A 21,024-nucleotide genomic window follows, 5' to 3' on the forward strand; every position below is an offset into this window, starting at 1 on the left:
TTTGGTGTTTTATCTCTACTGGTTGGGGGTTATGATGTGTTGGTGTTTTATCTCTACTGGTTGGGGGTTATGATGTGTTGGTGTTTTATCTCTACTGGTTGGGGGTTATGATGTGTTGGTGTTTTATCTCTACTGGTTGGGGGTTATGATGTGCTGGTGTTTTATCTCTACTGGTTGGTTATGTTTTATCTCTGTTTTATCTCTACTGGTTGGGGGTTATGATGTGTTGGTGTTTTATCTCTACTGGTTGGGGGTTATGATGTGTTGGTGTTTTATCTCTACTGGTTGGGGGTTATGATGTGTTGGTGTTTTATCTCTACTGGTTGGGGGTTATGATGTGTTGGTGTTTTATCTCTACTGGTTGGGGGTTATGATGTGTTGGTGTTTTATCTCTACTGGTTGGGGGTTATGATGTGTTGGTGTTTTATCTCTACTGGTTGGGATTATGATGTGTTGGTGTTTTATCTCTACTGGTTGGGGGTTATGATGTGTTGGTGCTGGGTGTTTTATCTCTACTGGTTGGGGGTTATGATGTGTTGGTGTTGTTTTATCTCTACTGGTTGGGGGTTATGATGTGTTGGTGCTGGGTGTTTTATCTCTACTGGTTGGGGGTTATGATGTGTTGGTGTTTTATCTCTACTGGTTGGGGGTTATGATGTGTTGGTGTTTTATCTCTACTGGTTGGGGGTTATGATGTGTTGGTGTTTTATCTCTACTGGTTGGGGGTTATGATGTGTTGGTGTTTTATCTCTACTGGTTGGGGGTTATGATGTGTTGGTGTTTTATCTCTACTGGTTGGGGGTTATGATGTGTTGGTGTTTTATCTCTACTGGTTGGGGGTTATGATGTGTTGGTGTTTTATCTCTACTGGTTGGGGATGTGTTGGTGTTTTATCTCTACTGGTTGGGGGTTATGATGTGTTGGTGCTGGGTGTTTTATCTCTACTGGTTGGGGGGTTATGATGTGTTGGTGCTTTTTTATCTCTACTGGTTGGGGGTTATGTTGTGTTGGTGTTTTATCTCTACTGGTTGGGGGTTATGATGTGTTGGTGCTGGGTGTTTTATCTCTACTGGTTGGGGGTTATGATGTGTTGGTGCTGGGTGTTTTATCTCTACTGGTTGGGGGTTATGATGTGTTGGTGCTGGGTGTTTTATCTCTACTGGTTGGGGGTTATGATGTGTTGGTGTTTTATCTCTACTGGTTGGGGGTTATGATGTGTTGGTGTTTTATCTCTACTGGTTGGGGGTTATGATGTGTTGGTGTTTTATCTCTACTGGTTGGGGGGTTATGATGTGTTGGTGTTTTATCTCTACTGGTTGGGGGTTATGATGTGTTGGTGTTTTATCTCTACTGGTTGGGGGTTATGATGTGTTGGTGTTTTATCTCTACTGGTTCGGGATTATGATGTGTTGGTGTTTTATCTCTACTGGTTGGGGGTTATGATGTGTTGGTGCTGGGTGTTTTATCTCTACTGGTTGGGGGTTATGATGTGTTGGTGCTGGGTGTTTTATCTCTACTGGTTGGGGGTTATGTTGTGTTGGTGTTTTATCTCTACTGGTTGGGGGTTATGATGTGTTGGTGCTGGCTGTTTTATCTCTACTGGTTGGGGGTTATGATGTGTTGGTGTTTTATCTCTACTGGTTGGGGGGTTATGATGTGTTGGTGTTTTATCTCTACTGGTTGGGGGTTATGATGTGTTGGTGTTTTATCTCTACTGGTTGGGGGTTATGATGTGTTGGTGTTTTATCTCTACTGGTTGGGGGTTATGATGTGTGGTGTTTTATCTCTACTGGTTGGGGGTTATGATGTGTTGGTGTTTTATCTCTACTGGTTGGGGGTTATGATGTGTTGGTGTTTTATCTCTACTGGTTGGGGGTTATGATGTGTTGGTGTTTTATCTCTACTGGTTGGGGGTTATGATGTGTTGGTGTTTTATCTCTACTGGTTGGGGGTTATGATGTGTTGGTGCTGGGTGTTTTATCTCTACTGGTTGGGGGTTATGTTGTGTTGGTGCTGGGTGTTTTATCTCTACTGGTTGGGGGTTATGATGTGTTGGTGTTTTATCTCTACTGGTTGGGGGTTATGATGTGTTGGTGTTTTATCTCTACTGGTTGGGGGTTATGATGTGTTGGTGTTTTATCTCTACTGGTTGGGGGTTATGATGTGTTGGTGTGTTTTATCTCTACTGGTTGGGGGTTATGATGTGTTGGTGTTTTATCTCTACTGGTTGGGGGTTATGATGTGTTGGTGCTGGGTGTTTTATCTCTACTGGTTGGGGGTTATGATGTGTTGGTGTTTTATCTCTACTGGTTGGGGGTTATGATGTGTTGGTGTTTTATCTCTACTGGTTGGGGATTATGATGTTTATCTCTACTGGTTGGGGGGTTATGATGTGTTGGTGTTTTATCTCTACTGGTTGGGGGTTATGATGTGTTGGTGTTTTATCTCTACTGGTTGGGGGTTATGATGAGTGTTGGTGTTTTATCTCTACTGGTTGGGGGTTATGATGTGTTGGTGTTTTATCTCTACTGGTTGGGGGTTATGATGTGTTGGTGTTTTATCTCTACTGGTTGGGGGTTGATGATCTCTACTGTTGGGGGTTATGATGTGTGGGTGTTTTATCTCTACTGGTTGGGGGTTATGATGTGTTGGTGTTTTATCTCTACTGGTTGGGGGTTATGATGTGTTGGTGTTTTATCTCTACTGGTTGGGGGTTATGATGTGTTGGTGTTTTATCTCTACTGGTTGGGGGTTATGATGTGTTGGTGTTTTATCTCTACTGGTTGGGGGTTATGATGTGTTGGTGTTTTTTATCTCTACTGGTTGGGGGTTATGATGTGTTGGTGTTTTATCTCTACTGGTTGGGGGTTATGATGTGTGGTGCTGGGTGTTTTATCTCTACTGGTTGGGGTTATGATGTGTTGGTGCTGGGTGTTTTATCTCTACTGGTTGGGGGGTTATGATGTGTTGGTGTTTTATCTCTACTGGTTGGGGGTTATGATGTGTTGGTGTTTTATCTCTACTGGTTGGGGGTTATGATGTGTTGGTGTTTTATCTCTACTGGTTGGGGGGTTATGATGTGTTGGTGTTTTATCTCTACTGGTTGGGGGTTATGATGTGTTGGTGTTTTATCTCTACTGGTTGGGGGTTATGATGTGTTGGTGTTTTATCTCTACTGGTTGGGGGTTATGATGTGTTGGTGTTTTATCTGGTTGGGGGTTATGATGTGTTGGTGCTGGGTGTTTTATCTCTACTGGTTGGGGGGTTATGATGTGTTGGTGCTGTTTTTATCTCTACTGGTTGGGGGTTATGATGTGTTGGTGCTGGGTGTTTTATCTCTACTGGTTGGGGGTTATGATGTGTTGGTGTTTTATCTCTACTGGTTGGGGGTTATGATGTGTTGGTGTTTTATCTCTACTGGTTGGGGGTTATGATGTGTTGGTGTTTTATCTCTACTGGTTGGGGGTTATGATGTGTTGGTGTTTTATCTCTACTGGTTGGGGGTTATGATGTGTTGGTGTTTTATCTCTACTGGTTGGGGGTTATGATGTGTTGGTGTTTTATCTCTACTGGTTGGGGGTTATGATGTGTTGGTGTTTTATCTCTACTGGTTGGGGGTTATGATGTGTTGGTGTTTTATCTCTACTGGTTGGGGGTTATGATGTGTTGGTGCTGGGTGTTTTATCTCTACTGGTTGGGGGTTATGATGTGTTGGTGCTGGGTGTTTTATCTCTACTGGTTGGGGGTTATGTTGTGTTGGTGTTTTATCTCTACTGGTTGGGGGTTATGATGTGTTGGTGCTGGGTGTTTTATCTCTACTGGTTGGGGGTTATGATGTGTTGGTGCTGTGTTTTATCTCTACTGGTTGGGGGTTATGATGTGTTGGTGTTTTTTATCTCTACTGGTTGGGGGTTATGATGTGTTGGTGTTTTATCTCTACTGGTTGGGGGTTATGATGTGTTGGTGTTTTATCTCTACTGGTTGGGGGTTATGATGTGTTGGTGTTTTATCTCTACTGGTTGGGGGTTATGATGTGTTGGTGTTTTATCTCTACTGGTTGGGGGTTATGATGTGTTGGTGTTTTATCTCTACTGGTTGGGGGTTATGATGTGTTGGTGTTTTATCTCTACTGGTTGGGGGTTATGATGTGTTGGTGTTTTATCTCTACTGGTTGGGGGTTATGATGTGTTGGTGCTGGGTGTTTTATCTCTACTGGTTGGGGGTTATGATGTGTTGGTGCTGGGTGTTTTATCTCTACTGGTTGGGGGTTATGATGTGTTGGTGTTTTATCTCTACTGGTTGGGGGTTATGATGTGTTGGTGCTGGCTGTTTTATCTCTACTGGTTGGGGGTTATGATGTGTTGGTGTTTTATCTCTACTGGTTGGGGGTTATGATGTGTTGGTGTTTTATCTCTACTGGTTGGGGGTTATGATGTGTTGGTGTTTTATCTCTACTGGTTGGGGGTTATGATGTGTTGGTGTTTTATCTCTACTGGTTGGGGGTTATGATGTGTTGGTGTTTTATCTCTACTGGTTGGGGGTTATGATGTGTTGGTGTTTTATCTCTACTGGTTGGGGGGTTATGATGTGTTGGTGTTTTATCTCTACTGGTTGGGGGTTATGATGTGTTGGTGTTTTATCTCTACTGGTTGGGATGTTATGATGTGTTGGTGTTTTATCTCTACTGGTTGGGGGTTATGATGTGTTGGTGCTGGGTGTTTTATCTCTACTGGTTGGGGGTTATGATGTGTTGGTGCTGGGTGTTTTATCTCTACTGGTTGGGGGTTATGATGTGTTGGTGTTTTATCTCTACTGGTTGGGGGTTATGATGTGTTGGTGTTTTATCTCTACTGGTTGGGGGTTATGATGTGTTGGTGTGTGTTTTATCTCTACTGGTTGGGGGTTATGATGTGTTGGTGCTGGGTGTTTTATCTCTACTGGTTGGGGGTTATGATGTGTTGGTGTTTTATCTCTACTGGTTGGGGGTTATGATGTGTTGGTGCTGGGTGTTTTATCTCTACTGGTTGGGGGTTATGATGTGTTGGTGTTTTATCTCTACTGGTTGGGGGTTATGATGTGTTGGTGTTTTATCTCTACTGGTTGGGGGTATGATGTGTTGGTGTTTTATCTCTACTGGTTGGGGGTTATGATGTGTTGGTGTTTTATCTCTACTGGTTGGGGGTTATGATGTGTTGGTGTTTTATCTCTACTGGTTGGGGGTTATGATGTGTTGGTGTTTTATCTCTACTGGTTGGGGGTTATGATGTGTTGGTGTTTTATCTCTACTGGTTGGGGGTTATGATGTGTTGGTGTTTTATCTCTACTGGTTGGGGGTTATGATGTGTTGGTGTTTTATCTCTACTGGTTGGGGGGTTATGATGTGTTGGTGTTTTATCTCTACTGGTTGGGGGGTTATGATGTGTTGGTGTTTTATCTCTACTGGTTCGGGGTTATGATGTGTTGGTGCTGGGTGTTTTATCTCTACTGGTTGGGGGTTATGATGTGTTGGTGCTGGGTTTTTATCTCTACTGGTTGGGGGTTATGATGTGTTGGTGTTTTATCTCTACTGGTTGGGGGTTATGATGTGTTGGTGCTGGTGTTTTATCTCTACTGGTTGGGGGTTATGATGTGTTGGTGCTGGGTGTTTTATCTCTACTGGTTGGGGGTTATGATGTGTTGGTGCTGGGTGTTTTATCTCTACTGGTTGGGGGTTATGATGTGTTGGTGTTTTATCTCTACTGGTTGGGGGTTATGATGTGCTGGTGTTTTTTATCTCTACTGGTTGGGGGTTATGATGTGTTGGTGCTGGGTGTTTTATCTCTACTGGTTGGGGGTTATGATGTGTTGGTGTTTTATCTCTACTGGTTGGGGGTTATGATGTGTTGGTGTTTTATCTCTACTGGTTGGGGGTTATGATGTGTTGGTGTTTTATCTCTACTGGTTGGGGGGTTATGATGTGTTGGTGTTTTATCTCTACTGGTTGGGGGTTATGATGTGTTGGTGTTTTATCTCTACTGGTTGGGGGTTATGATGTGTTGGTGTTTTATCTCTACTGGTTGGGGGTTATGATGTGTTGGTGTTTTATCTCTACTGGTTGGGGGTTATGATGTGTTGGTGTTTTATCTCTACTGGTTGGGGGTTATGATGTGTTGGTGCTGGGTGTTTTATCTCTACTGGTTGGGGGTTATGATGTGTTGGTGCTGGGTGTTTTATCTCTACTGGTTGGGGGTTATGATGTGTTGGTGCTGGGTGTTTTATCTCTACTGGTTGGGGGTTATGATGTGTTGGTGTTTTATCTCTACTGGTTGGGGGTTATGATGTGTTGGTGTTTTATCTCTACTGGTTGGGGGTTATGATGTTTTTTATCTCTACTGGTTGGGGGTTATGATGTGTTGGTGTTTTATCTCTACTGGTTGGGGGTTATGATGTGTTGGTGTTTTATCTCTACTGGTTGGGGGTTATGATGTGTTGGTGTTTTATCTCTACTGGTTGGGGGTTATGATGTGTTGGTGTTTTATCTCTACTGGTTGGGGGATGTGTTGGTGTTTTATCTCTACTGGTTGGGGGTTATGATGTGTTGGTGCTTTTTTATCTCTACTGGTTGGGGGTTATGATGTGTTGGTGCTGGGTGTTTTATCTCTACTGGTTGGGGGTTATGTTGTGTTGGTGTTTTATCTCTACTGGTTGGGGGTTATGATGTGTTGGTGCTGGGTGTTTTATCTCTACTGGTTGGGGGTTATGATGTGTTGGTGCTGGGTGTTTTATCTCTACTGGTTGGGGGTTATGATGTGTTGGTGTTTTATCTCTACTGGTTGGGGGTTATGATGTGTTGGTGTTTTATCTCTACTGGTTGGGGGTTATGATGTGTTGGTGTTTTATCTCTACTGGTTGGGGGTTATGATGTGTTGGTGTTTTATCTCTACTGGTTGGGGGTTATGATGTGTTGGTGTTTTATCTCTACTGGTTGGGGGTTATGATGTGTTGGTGTTTTATCTCTACTGGTTCGGGATTATGATGTGTTGGTGTTTTATCTCTACTGGTTGGGGGTTATGATGTGTTGGTGCTGGGTGTTTTATCTCTACTGGTTGGGGGTTATGATGTGTTGGTGCTGGGTGTTTTATCTCTACTGGTTGGGGGTTATGTTGTGTTGGTGTTTTATCTCTACTGGTTGGGGGTTATGATGTGTTGGTGCTGGGTTTTTATCTCTACTGGTTGGGGGTTATGATGTGTAGGTGTTTTATCTCTACTGGTTGGGGGTTATGATGTGTTGGTGTTTTATCTCTACTGGTTGGGGGTTATGATGTGTTGGTGTTTTATCTCTACTGGTTGGGGGTTATGATGTGTTGGTGTTTTATCTCTACTGGTTGGGGGTTATGATGTGTTGGTGTTTTATCTCTACTGGTTGGGGTTATGATGTGTTGGTGTTTTATCTCTACTGGTTGGGGGTTATGATGTGTTGTGTTTTATCTCTACTGGTTGGGGGTTATGATGTGTTGGTGTTTTATCTCTACTGGTTGGGATTATGATGTGTTGGTGTTTTATCTCTACTGGTTGGGGTTATGATGTGTTGGTGCTGGGTGTTTTATCTCTACTGGTTGGGGGTTATGATGTGTTGGTGCTGGGTGTTTTATCTCTACTGGTTGGGGGTTATGATGTGTTGGTGTTTTATCTCTACTGGTTGGGGGGTTATGATGTGTTGGTGCTGGGTGTTTTATCTCTACTGGTTGGGGGTTATGATGTGTTGGTGTTTTATCTCTACTGGTTGGGGGTTATGATGTGTGGTGCTGTGTTTTATCTCTACTGGTTGGGGGTTATGTTGTGTTGGTGCTGGGTGTTTTATCTCTACTGGTTGGGGGTTATGATGTGTTGGTGTTTTATCTCTACTGGTTGGGGGTTATGATGTGTTGGTGTTTTATCTCTACTGGTTGGGGGGTTATGATGTGTTGGTGTTTTATCTCTACTGGTTGGGGGTTATGATGTGTTGGTGTTTTATCTCTACTGGTTGGGGGTTATGATGTGTTGGTGTTTTATCTCTACTGGTTGGGGGTTATGATGTGTTGGTGTTTTATCTCTACTGGTTGGGGATTATGATGTGTTGGTGTTTTATCTCTACTGGTTGGGGGTTATGATGTGTTGGTGTTTTATCTCTACTGGTTGGGGGTTATGATGTGTGGGTGTTTTATCTCTACTGGTTGGGGGTTATGATGTGTTGGTGTTTTATCTCTACTGGTTGGGGGTTATGATGTGTTGGTGTTTTTTATCTCTACTGGTTGGGGGTTATGATGTGTTGGTGCTGGGTTTTTATCTCTACTGGTTGGGGGTTATGATGTGTTGGTGCTGGGTGTTTTATCTCTACTGGTTGGGGGTTATGATGTGTAGGTGTTTTATCTCTACTGGTTGGGGGTTATGATGTGTTGGTGTTTTATCTCTACTGGTTGGGGGTTATGATGTGTTGGTGTTTTATCTCTACTGGTTGGGGGTTATGATGTGTTGGTGTTTTATCTCTACTGGTTGGGGGTTATGATGTGTTGGTGTTTTATCTCTACTGGTTGGGGGTTATGATGTGTTGGTGTTTTATCTCTACTGGTTGGGGGTTATGATGTGTTGGTGTTTTATCTCTACTGGTTGGGGATTATGATGTGTTGGTGTTTTATCTCTACTGGTTGGGGGTTATGATGTGTTGGTGCTGGGTGTTTTATCTCTACTGGTTGGGGGTTATGATGTGTTGGTGCTGGGTGTTTTATCTCTACTGGTTGGGGGTTATGTTGTGTTGGTGTTTTATCTCTACTGGTTGGGGGTTATGATGTGTTGGTGCTGGTGTTTTATCTCTACTGGTTGGGGGTTATGATGTGTTGGTGCTTTTTTATCTCTACTGGTTGGGGGTTATGATGTGTTGGTGTTTTATCTCTACTGGTTGGGGGTTATGATGTGTTGGTGTTTTATCTCTACTGGTTGGGGGTTATGATGTGTTGGTGTTTTATCTCTACTGGTTGGGGGTTATGATGTGTTGGTGTTTTATCTCTACTGGTTGGGGGTTATGATGTGTTGGTGTTTTATCTCTACTGGTTGGGGGTTATGATGTGTTGGTGTTTTATCTCTACTGGTTGGGGGGTTATGATGATGGTGCTGGGTGTTTTATCTCTACTGGTTGGGGGTTATGATGTGTTGGTGCTGGGTGTTTTATCTCTACTGGTTGGGGGTTATGTTGTGTTGGTGTTTTATCTCTACTGGTTGGGGGGTTATGATGTGTTGGTGCTGGGTGTTTTATCTCTACTGGTTGGGGGTTATGATGTGTTGGTGTTTTATCTCTACTGGTTGGGGGTTATGATGTGTTGGTGTTTTATCTCTACTGGTTGGGGGTTATGATGTGTTGGTGTTTTATCTCTACTGGTTGGGGGTTATGATGTGTTGGTGTTTTATCTCTACTGGTTGGGGGTTATGATGTGTTGGTGTTTTATCTCTACTGGTTGGGGGTTATGATGTGTTGGTGTTTTATCTCTACTGGTTGGGGGTTATGATGTGTTGGTGTTTTATCTCTACTGGTTGGGATTATGATGTGTTGGTGTTTTATCTCTACTGGTTGGGGGTTATGATGTGTTGGTGCTGGGTGTTTTATCTCTACTGGTTGGGGGGTTATGATGTGTTGGTGCTGGGTGTTTTATCTCTACTGGTTGGGGGTTATGTTGTGTTGGTGTTTTATCTCTACTGGTTGGGGGTTATGATGTGTTGGTGCTTTTTTATCTCTACTGGTTGGGGGTTATGATGTGTGGGTGTTTTATCTCTACTGGTTGGGGGTTATGATGTGTTGGTGTTTTATCTCTACTGGTTGGGGGTTATGATGTGTTGGTGTTTTATCTCTACTGGTTGGGGGTTATGATGATGTGTTGGTGTTTTATCTCTACTGGTTGGGGGTTATGATGTGTGGGTGTTTTATCTCTACTGGTTGGGGGTTATGATGTGTTGGTGTTTTATCTCTACTGGTTGGGGGGTTATGATGTGTTGGTGTTTTATCTCTACTGGTTGGGGGTTATGATGTGTTGGTGTTTTATCTCTACTGGTTGGGATGTTATGATGTGTTGGTGTTTTATCTCTACTGGTTGGGGGTTATGATGTGTTGGTGCTGGGTGTTTTATCTCTACTGGTTGGGGGTTATGTTGTGTTGGTGCTGGGTTTTTATCTCTACTGGTTGGGGGTTATGATGTGTTGGTGTTTTATCTCTACTGGTTGGGGGTTATGATGTGTTGGTGTTTTATCTCTACTGGTTGGGGGTTATGATGTGTTGGTGCTGGGTGTTTTATCTCTACTGGTTGGGGGGTTATGTTGTGTTGGTGCTGGGTGTTTTATCTCTACTGGTTGGGGGTTATGATGTGTTGGTGTTTTATCTCTACTGGTTGGGGGTTATGATGTGTTGGTGCTGGGTGTTTTATCTCTACTGGTTGGGGGTTATGATGTGTTGGTGTTTTATCTCTACTGGTTGGGGGTTATGATGTGTGGGTGTTTTATCTCTACTGGTTGGGGATTATGATGTGTTGGTGTTTTATCTCTACTGGTTGGGGGGTTATGATGTGTTGGTGTTTTATCTCTACTGGTTGGGGGTTATGATGTGTTGGTGTTTTATCTCTACTGGTTGGGGGTTATGATGTGTGGTGTTTTATCTCTACTGGTTGGGGGTTATGATGTGTTGGTGTTTTATCTCTACTGGTTGGGGGTTATGATGTGTTGGTGTTTTATCTCTACTGGTTGGGGGTTATGATGTGTTGGTGTTTTATCTCTACTGGTTGGGGGTTATGATGTGTTGGTGTTTTATCTCTACTGGTTGGGGGTTATGATGTGTTGGTGTTTTATCTCTACTGGTTGGGGGTTATGATGTGTTGGTGTTTTATCTCTACTGGTTGGGGGTTATGATGTGTTGGTGTTTTATCTCTACTGGTTGGGGGTTATGATGTGTTGGTGTTTTATCTCTACTGGTTGGGGGTTATGATGTGTTGGTGCTGGGTGTTTTATCTCTACTGGTTGGGGGTTATGATGTGTTGGTGTTTTATCTCTACTGGTTGGGGGTTATGATGTGTTGGTGCTGGGTGTTTTATCTCTACTGGTTGGGGGTTATGATGTGTTGGTGTTTTATCTCTACTGGTTGGGGGTTATGATGTGTTGGTGTTTTATCTCTACTGGTTGGGGGTTATGATGTGTTGGTGTTTTATCTCTACTGGTTGGGGGTTATAATGTGTTGGTGTTTTATCTCTACTGGTTGGGGGTTATGATGTGTTGGTGTTTTATCTCTACTGGTTGGGGGTTATGATGTGTTGGTGTTTTATCTCTACTGGTTGGGGGGTTATGATGTGTTGGTGTTTTATCTCTACTGGTTGGGGGGTTATGATGTGTTGGTGTTTTATCTCTACTGGTTGGGGGTTATGATGTGTTGGTGTTTTATCTCTACTGGTTGGGGGGTTATGATGTGTTGGTGTTTTATCTCTACTGGTTGGGGTTATGATGTGTTGGTGTTTTGTCTCTACTGGTTGGGGGGTTATGTTGTGTTGGTGCTGGGTGTTTTATCTCTACTGGTTGGGGGTTATGATGTGTTGGTGCTGGGTGTTTTATCTCTACTGGTTGGGGGTTATGATGTGTTGGTGCTGGGTGTTTTATCTCTACTGGTTGGGGGTTATGATGTGTTGGTGTTTTATCTCTACTGGTTGGGGGTAATGATGTGTTGGTGTTTTATCTCTACTGGTTGGGGGTTATGATGTGTTGGTGTTTTATCTCTACTGGTTGGGGGTTATGATGTGTTGGTGTTTTATCTCTACTGGTTGGGGGGTTATGATGTGTTGGTGTTTTATCTCTACTGGTTGGGGGTTATGATGTGTTGGTGTTTTATCTCTACTGGTTGGGGGTTATGATGTGTTGGTGTTTTATCTCTACTGGTTGGGGGTTATGATGTGTTGGTGTTTTATCTCTACTGGTTGGGGGTTATGATGTGTTGGTGTTTTATCTCTACTGGTTGGGGGTTATGATGTGTTGGTGCTGGGTGTTTTATCTCTACTGGTTGGGGTTATGATGTGTTGGTGTTTTATCTCTACTGGTTGGGGGTTATGATGTGTTGGTGCTGGGTGTTTTATCTCTACTGGTTGGGGGGTTATGATGTGTTGGTGTTTTATCTCTACTGGTTGGGGGTTATGATGTGTTGGTGTTTTATCTCTACTGGTTGGGGGTTATGATGTGTTGGTGTTTTATCTCTACTGGTTGGGGGTTATAATGTGTTGGTGTTTTATCTCTACTGGTTGGGGGGTTATGATGTGTTGGTGTTTTATCTCTACTGGTTGGGGGTTATGATGTGTTGGTGTTTTATCTCTACTGGTTGGGGGTTATGATGTGTTGGTGTTTTATCTCTACTGGTTGGGGGTTATGATGTGTTGGTGTTTTATCTCTACTGGTTGGGGGTTATGATGTGTTGGTGTTTTATCTCTACTGGTTGGGGGTTATGATGTGTTGGTGTTTTATCTCTACTGGTTGGGGTTATGATGTGTTGGTGTTTTTTATCTCTACTGGTTGGGGTTATGATTGTGTTGGTGCTGGGTGTTTTATCTCTACTGGTTGGGGGTTATGATGTGTTGGTGCTGGGTGTTTTATCTCTACTGGTTGGGGGTTATGATGTGTTGGTGCTGGGTGTTTTATCTCTACTGGTTGGGGGTTATGATGTGTTGGTGTTTTATCTCTACTGGTTGGGGGTTATGATGTGTGTTGGTGTTTTATCTCTACTGGTTGGGGGTTATGATGTGTTGGTGTTTTATCTCTACTGGTTGGGGGTTATGATGTGTTGGTGTTTTATCTCTACTGGTTGGGGGTTATGATGTGTTGGTGTTTTATCTCTACTGGTTGGGGGTTATGATGTGTTGGTGTTTTATCTCTACTGGTTGGGGGTTATGATGTGTTGGTGTTTTATCTCTACTGGTTGGGGGTTATGATGTGTTGGTGTTTTATCTCTACTGGTTGGGGGTTATGATGTGTTGCTGTGTTTTATCTCTACTGGTTGGGGGTTATGATGTGTTGGTGCTGGGTGTTTTATCTCTACTGGTTGGGGGTTATGATGTGTTGGTGTTTTATCTCTACTGGTTGGGGGTTATGATGTGTTGGTGTTTTATCTCTACTGGTTGGGGGTTATGATGTGTTGGTGTTTTATCTCTACTGGTTGGGGGGTTATGATGTGTTGGTGTTTTATCTCTACTGGTTGGGGGTTATGATGTGTTGGTGTTTTATCTCTACTGGTTGGGGGTTATGATGTGTTGGTGTTTTATCTCTACTGGTTGGGGGTTATGATGTGTTGGTGTTTTATCTCTACTGGTTGGGGGTTATGATGTGTTGGTGTTTTATCTCTACTGGTTGGGGGTTATGATGTGTTGGTGTGTTTTATCTCTACTGGTTGGGGGTTATGATGTGTTGGTGCTGGGTGTTTTATCTCTACTGGTTGGGGGTTATGATGTGTTGGTGCTGGGTGTTTTATCTCTACTGGTTGGGGGTTATGATGTGTTGGTGTTTTATCTCTACTGGTTGGGGGGTTATGATGTGTTGGTGTTTTATCTCTACTGGTTGGGGGTTATGATGTGTTGGTGTTTTATCTCTACTGGTTGGGGGTTATGATGTGTTGGTGTTTTATCTCTACTGGTTGGGGGTTATGATGTGTTGGTGTTTTATCTCTACTGGTTGGGGGTTATGATGTGTTGGTGTTTTATCTCTACTGGTTGGGGGGTTATGATGTGTTGGTGTTTTATCTCTACTGGTTGGGGTTATGATGTGTTGGTGTTTTATCTCTACTGGTTGGGGGTTATGATGTGTTGGTGTTTTATCTCTACTGGTTGGGGGTTATGATGTGTTGGTGCTTTTTTATCTCTACTGGTTGGGGGTTATGATGTGTTGTGCTGGGTGTTTTATCTCTACTGGTTGGGGGTTATGATGTGTTGGTGCTGGGTGTTTTATCTCTACTGGTTGGGGGTTATGATGTGTTGGTGTTTTATCTCTACTGGTTGGGGGTTATGATGTGTTGGTGTTTTATCTCTACTGGTTGGGGGTTATGATGTGTTGGTGCTGGGTGTTTTATCTCTACTGGTTGGGGGTTATGATGTGTTGGTGCTGGGTGTTTTATCTCTACTGGTTGGGGGTTATGATGTGTTGGTGTTTTATCTCTACTGGTTGGGGGTTATGATGTGTTGGTGTTTTATCTCTACTGGTTGGGGGTTATGATGTGTTGGTGTTTTATCTCTACTGGTTGGGGGATGTTATGATGTGTTGGTGTTTTATCTCTACTGGTTGGGGGTTATGATGTGTTGGTGTTTTATCTCTACTGGTTGGGGGGTTATGATGTGTTGGTGTTTTATCTCTACTGGTTGGGGGTTATGATGTGTTGGTGTTTTATCTCTACTGGTTGGGGGTTATGATGTGTTGGTGCTGGGTGTTTTATCTCTACTGGTTGGGGGTTATGATGTGTTGGTGTTTTTATCTCTACTGGTTGGGGGGGTTATGATGTGTTGGTTGGTGTTTTATCTCTACTGGTTGGGGGTTATGATGTGGTGCTGGTGTTTTATCTCTACTGGTTGGGGGTTATGATGTGTTGGTGTTTTATCTCTACTGGTTGGGGGTTATGATGTGTTGGTGTTTTATCTCTACTGGTTGGGGGTTATGATGTGTTGGTGTTTTATCTCTACTGGTTGGGGGTTTGATCTCTCTCACTGGTTGGGGGTTATGATGTGTTGGTGTTTTATCTCTACTGGTTGGGGGTTATGATGTGTTGGTGTTTTATCTCTACTGGTTGGGGGTTATGATGTGTTGGTGTTTTATCTCTACTGGTTGGGGGTTATGATGTGTTGGTGTTTTATCTCTACTGGTTGGGGGTTATGATGTGTTGGTGCTGGGTTTTATCTCTACTGGTTGGGGGTTATGATGTGTTGGTGTTTTTTATCTCTACTGGTTGGGGGGTTATGATGTGTTGGTGTTTTATCTCTACTGGTTGGGGGTTATGATGTGTTGGTGTTTTATCTCTACTGGTTGGGGGTTATGATGTGTTGGTGTTTTATCTCTACTGGTTGTTTTGTGTTGGTGTTTTATCTCTACTGGTTGGGGGTTATGATGTGTTGGTGTTTTATCTCTACTGGTTGGGGGTTATGATGTGTTGGTGTTTTATCTCTACTGGTTGGGGTTATCTCTACTGATGATGTGTGGTGTTTTATCTCTACTGGTTGGGGGTTATGATGTGTTGGTGTTTTATCTCTACTGGTTGGGGGTTATGATGTGTTGGTGTTTTATCTCTACTGGTTGGGGGTTATGATGTGTTGGTGCTTTTTTATCTCTACTGGTTGGGGGTTATGATGTGTTGGTGCTGGTGTTTTATCTCTACTGGTTGGGGGTTATGATGTGTTGGTGTTTTATCTCTACTGGTTGGGGGTTATGTTTTTGTTTTATCTCTACTGGTTGGGGGTTATGATGTGTTGGTGTTTTATCTCTACTGGTTGGGGGTTATGATGTGTTGGTGTTTTTATCTCTACTGGTTGGGGGTTATGATGTGTTGGTGTTTTATCTCTACTGGTTGGGGGTTATGATGTGTTGGTGTTTTTATCTCTACTGGTTGGGGATGTTATCTCTACTGGTGGGGTTATGTGTGTTGGTGTTTTATCTCTACTGGTTGGGGGTTATGATGTGTTGGTGCTGGGTGTTTTATCTCTACTGGTTGGGGGTTATGATGTGTTTTATCTTGGGGGTTATGATGTGTTGGTGCTGGGTGTTTTATCTCTACTGGTTGGGGGTTATGATGTGTTGGTGTTTTATCTCTACTGGTTGGGGGTTATGATGTGTTGGTGTTTTATCTCTACTGGTTCGGGATTTTGGTGTTTTATCTCTACTGGTTGGGGGTTATGATGTGTTGGTGCTGGGTGTTTTATCTCTACTGGTTGGGGGTTATGATGTGTTGGTGCTGGGTGTTTTATCTCTACTGGTTGGGGGTTATGATGTGTTGGTGTTTTATCTCTACTGGTTGGGGGTTATGATGTGTTGGTGTTTTATCTCTACTGGTTGGGGGTTATGATGTGTTGGTGTTTTATCTCTACTGGTTGGGGGTTATGATGTGTTGGTGCTGGTGTTTTATCTCTACTGGTTGGGGGTTATGATGTGTTGGTGCTGGGTGTTTTATCTCTACTGGTTGGGGGTTATGTTGTGTTGGTGTTTTATCTCTACTGGTTGGGGGTTATGATGTGTTGGTGCTGCTGGGGGGTTATGATGTGTGTTTTATCTCTACTGGTTGGGGGTTATGATGTGTTGGTGTTTTATCTCTACTGGTTGGGGGTTATGATGTGTTGGTGTTTTATCTCTACTGGTTGGGGGTTATGATGTGTTGGTGTTTTATCTCTACTGGTTGGGGGTTATGATGTGTTGGTGTTTTATCTCTACTGGTTGGGGGTTATGATGTTGGTTGGTGTTTTATCTCTACTGGTTGGGGGTTATGATGTGTTGGTGTTTTATCTCTACTGGTTGGGGGTTATGATGTGTTGGTGTTTTATCTCTACTGGTTGGGGGTTATGATGTGTTGGTGTTTTATCTCTACTGGTTGGGGGTTATGATGTGTTGGTGTTTTATCTCTACTGGTTGGGGGTTATGATGTGTTGGTGTTTTATCTCTACTGGTTGGGGGTTATGATGTGTTGGTGTTTTATCTCTACTGGTTGGGGGTTATGATGTGTTGGTGTTTTATCTCTACTGGTTGGGGGTTATGATGTGTTGGTGTTTTATCTCTACTGGTTGGGATGTTATGATGTGTTGGTGTTTTATCTCTACTGGTTGGGGGTTATGATGTGTTGGTGCTGGGTGTTTTATCTCTACTGGTTGGGGGTTATGTTGTGTTGGTGCTGGGTGTTTTATCTCTACTGGTTGGGGGTTATGATGTGTTGGTGTTTTATCTCTATCTGGTTGGGGGTTATGATGTGTTGGTGTTTTATCTCTACTGGTTGGGGGTTATGATGTGTTGGTGTTTTATCTCTACTGGTTGGGGGTTATGATGTGTTGGTGTTTTATCTCTACTGGTTGGGGGTTATGATGTGTTGGTGTTTTATCTCTACTGGTTGGGGGTTATGATGTGTTGGTGTTTTATCTCTACTGGTTGGGGGTTATGATGTGTTGGTGTTTTATCTCTACTGGTTGGGGGTTATGATGTGTTGGTGTTTTATCTCTACTGGTTGGGGGTTATGATGTGTTGGTGTTTTATCTCTACTGGTTGGGGGTTATGATGTGTTGGTGCTGTGTTTTATCTCTACTGGTTGGGGGTTATGATGTGTGCTGGGTGTTTTATGTTTTATCTCTACTGGTTGGGGGTTATGATGTGTTGGTGTTTTATCTCTACTGGTTGGGGGTTATGATGTGTTGGTGTTTTATCTCTACTGGTTGGGGGTTATGATGTGTTGGTGTTTTATCTCTACTGGTTGGGGGTTATGATGTGTTGGTGTTTTATCTCTACTGGTTGGGGGTTATGATGTGTTGGTGTTTTATCTCTACTGGTTGGGGGTTATGATGTGTTGGTGTTTTATCTCTACTGGTTGGGGGTTATGATGTGTTGGTGTTTTATCTCTACTGGTTGGGGGTTATGATGTGTTGGTGTTTTATCTCTACTGGTTGGGGGTTATGATGTGTTGGTGCTGGGTGTTTTATCTCTACTGGTTGGGGGTTATGATGTGTTGGTGTTTTTTATCTCTACTGGTTGGGGGTTATGTTGTGTTGGTGCTGGGTGTTTTATCTCTACTGGTTGGGGGTTATGATGTGTTGGTGTTTTATCTCTACTGGTTGGGGGGTTATGATGTGTTGGTGTTTTATCTCTACTGGTTGGGGGTTATGATGTGTTGGTGTTTTATCTCTACTGGTTGGGGGTTATGATGTGTTGGTGTTTTATCTCTACTGGTTGGGGGTTATGTTGTGTTGGTGTTTTATCTCTACTGGTTGGGGGTTATGATGTGTTGGTGTTTTATCTCTACTGGTTCAGGGTTATGATGTGTTGGTGCTGGGTGTTTTATCTCTACTAGTTGGGGGTTATGATGTGTTGGTGTTTTATCTCTACTGATTGGGGGTTATGTTGTGTTGATGCTGGGTGTTTTATCTCTACTGGTTGGGGGTTATGATGTGTTGGTGTTTTATCTCTACTGATTGGGGTTATGTTGTGTTGATGCTGGGTGTTTTATCTCTACTGGTTGGGGGTTATGATGTGTTGGTGTGTTGGTGTTTTATCTCTACTGGTTGGGGGTTATGATGTGTTGGTGTTTTATCTCTACTGGTTGGGGGTTATGATGTGTTGGTGTGTTGGTGTTTTATCTCTACTGGTTGGGGGTTATGATGTGTAGGTGTTTTATCTCTACTGGTTGGGGGTTATGATGTGTTGGTGTTTTATCTCTACTGGTTGGGGGTTATGATGTGTTGGTGTTTTATCTCTACTGGTTGGGGGTTATGATGTGTTGGTGTTTTATCTCTACTGGTTGGGGGTTATGATGTGTTGGTGTTTTATCTCTACTGGTTGGGGGTTATGATGTGTTGGTGTTTTATCTCTACTGGTTGGGGGTTATGATGTGTTGGTGTTTTATCTCTACTGGTTGGGGGTTATGATGTGTTGGTGTTTTATCTCTACTGGTTGGGGGTTATGATGTGTTGGTGTTTTATCTCTACTGGTTGGGGGTTATGATGTGTTGGTGTTTTATCTCTACTGGTTGGGGGGTTATGATGTTATGATGATTTTAGTGGAGACAGTTGCCTGACAGGCAGGTTGTAGTGGAGACAGTAGCCTGACAGGCAGGTTGAAATTGAGACAGTAGCCTGACAGACAGGTTGTAATGGAGACAGTAGACTGACAGGCAGGTTGTAGTGGAGACAGTAGCCTGACAGACAGGTTGTAATGGAGACAGTAGCCTGACAGACAGGTTGTAATGGAGACAGTAGCCTGACAGGCAGGTTGTAATGGAGACAGTAGACTGACAGGCAGGTTGTAGTGGAGACAGTAGCCTGACAGACAGGTTGTAATGGAGACAGTAGCCTGACAGACAGGTTGGAATGGAGACAGTAGCCTGACAGGCAGGTTGTAATGGAGACAGTAGACTGACAGGCAGGTTGTAGTGGAGACAGTAGCCTGACAGACAGGTTGTAATGGAGACAGTAGCCTGACAGACAGGTTGGAATGGAGACAGTAGCCTGACAGGCAGGTTGTAATGGAGACAGTAGACTGACAGGCAGGTTGTAATGGAGACAGTAGCCTGACAGGCAGGTTGTAATGGAGACAGTAGACTGACAGGCAGGTTGTAATGGAGACAGTAGCCTGACAGGCAGGTTGTAATGGAGACAGTAGCCTGACAGGCAGGTTGTAGTGGAGACAGTAGACTGACAGGCAGGTTGTAGTGGAGACAGTAGACTGACAGGCATTCTTCTGGGAAGGCTTTCCACTAGATGTTGGAACATTGCTGTGGGCACTGATGTTGGGCGATTAGGCCTGGCTCGCAATCGGCTTTGTTCGATGGGGTTGAGGTCAGGGCTCTGTGCAGGCCAGTCAAGTTCTTCCACACCGATCTCGACAAACCATTTCTGTATTGACCTCGCCTTGTGCACGGGGGCACTGTCATGCTGAACCTGGAAAGGGCCTTCCCCAAACTGTTGCCACAAAGTTGGACGCACAAAATCTTCTAAATCAAATCAAATCAAATGTATTTATATAGCCCTTCGTACATCAGCTGATATCTCAAAGTGCTGTACAGAAACCCAGCCTAAAACCCCAAACAGCAAGCTATGCAGGTGTAGAAGCACGGTGGCTAGGAAAAACTCCCTAGAAAGGCCAAAACCTAGGAAGAAACCTAGAGAGGAACCAGGCTATGTGGGGTGGCCAGTCCTCTTCTGGCTGTGCCGGGTGGAGATTATAACAGAACATGGCCAAGATGTTCAAATGTTCATAAATGACCAGCATGGTCGAATAATAATAAGGCAGAACAGTTGAAACTGGAGCAGCAGCATGGCCAGGTGGACTGGGGACAGCAAGGAGTCATCATGTCAGGTAGTCCTGCGGCATGGTCCTAGGGCTCAGGTCCTCCGAGAGAGAGAAAGAAAGAAAGAGAGAAGGAGAGAATTAGAGAACACACACTTAGATTCACACAGGACACTGAATAGGACAGGAGAAGTACTCCAGATATAACAAACTGACCCTAGCCCCCCGACACATAAACTACTGCAGCATAAATACTGGAGGCTGAGACAGGAGGGGTCAGGAGACACTGTGGCCCCATCCGAGGACACCCCCGGACAGGGCCAAACAGGAAGGATATCACCCCACCCACTTTGCCAAAGCACAGCCCCCACACCACTAGAGGGATATCTTCAACCACCAACTTACCATCCTGAGACAAGGCTGAGTATAGCCCACAAAGACCTCTGCCACGGCACAACCCAAGGGGGGGGTGGGGGGGGCGCCAACCCAGACAGGATGACCACATCAGTGAATCAACCCACTCAGGTGACGCACCCCTTCCAGGGACAGCATGAGAGAGCCCCAGTAAGCCAGTGACTCAGCCCCTGTAATAGAATGTCATTGTATGCTGTTCCTGGAACTAGAGGGCCTGAACCATGAAAAACAGCCCGAGACCATTATTCATCCTCCACCAAACTTTACAGTTGTCACTCTGCATTGGGGCAGATTTGTCCGTCAGGACTGCCAGATGGTGAAGCGTGATTCATCACTCCAGAGAACGCGTTTCCACTGCTCCAGAGTCCAATGGTGGCGAGCTTTACGGAAGTTTAGTGAGTGTTGCAACCGAGAACAGAACTGAGCCCGTTGTAGATCCTAGATGTTTTCCACCTCACAATAACAGCACCTACAGTTGACCGGGGCAGCTCTAGCAGGGCAGAAATTTGACTAACTGTTGGAAATGTGGCATCCTATGACGGTGCCACGTTTAAAGTCACTGAGCTCCTCAGTAAGGCCATTCTACTGACACTGTTTGTCTATGGAGATTGCATGGCTGTGTGCTCGATT

Source organism: Oncorhynchus nerka, linkage group LG8, assembly GCF_034236695.1.
Source record: "Oncorhynchus nerka isolate Pitt River linkage group LG8, Oner_Uvic_2.0, whole genome shotgun sequence".
NCBI lineage: Eukaryota > Metazoa > Chordata > Actinopteri > Salmoniformes > Salmonidae > Oncorhynchus > Oncorhynchus nerka.